Source organism: Brassica oleracea, chromosome C4, assembly GCF_000695525.1.
Source record: "Brassica oleracea var. oleracea cultivar TO1000 chromosome C4, BOL, whole genome shotgun sequence".
NCBI classification, from domain to species: domain Eukaryota; kingdom Viridiplantae; phylum Streptophyta; class Magnoliopsida; order Brassicales; family Brassicaceae; genus Brassica; species Brassica oleracea.
In genome coordinates, this window is record NC_027751.1 from 43,910,382 (window position 1) to 43,911,100 (window position 719).

The window sequence follows — 719 nt, forward strand, 5'->3', positions numbered from 1 at the left end:
ATCTAAGCATCCGGATTATTGTGATTGTGTGATTATTATATATTTTTATAGTGTGTATCTCGTGTTGGTACTGTTGTGTGAGAACCTCGTGGTGGTTCTAGTAGTAGTTTGCAGGTCATTGCTTCCTCAAATGGTACCACTAAGCCGGTCGTGGTCCGGAAAGTGGTGGGCTCGGTTTAACTTGGCTTGATCACCAAGGCCGAGTGTCACACGTGGATGTGACAGCCCCCGGCGAGTCCGATAGAGGATCTGGGCACGGCTGAAGAGAAACCCAGCCTTAGGACAGTTAAGGCGGATCCATATCAAAATTCTCTTCATCTTTCTTTCTCTTTTCTTTTTCCCACAAAAGTTTGTTTTGGGTTTTGATTGCTGAATTTTGACTGCATATCATCCTTTGAACCAGTGGAAAGAACTCTGAGTGATCACCTAAAAATCGTGAGCTAAGCACTTTGAGAGTGTGAGGATTTTTATTTGCTAACTCTTTGGTTAAGTGTTTTCAGGATGTTTGGACTTCTCAAGAAATCAAAACCACAACAAGACGTCTACTTTCCTTTTAAAACTGTTTTTGAAAAAGAGCAATTGATTTTTGATAAGAAACAGTTTGCTTCTAATGGGTTTGACTTTGTGCAGAAACAAAGAAAGAGACAAAACATGTGCGATGATGAGAAATGGGTCAGAAGTGGTGATCGTCCCTTCACCAAAGCCAAGAGAAGCAACCG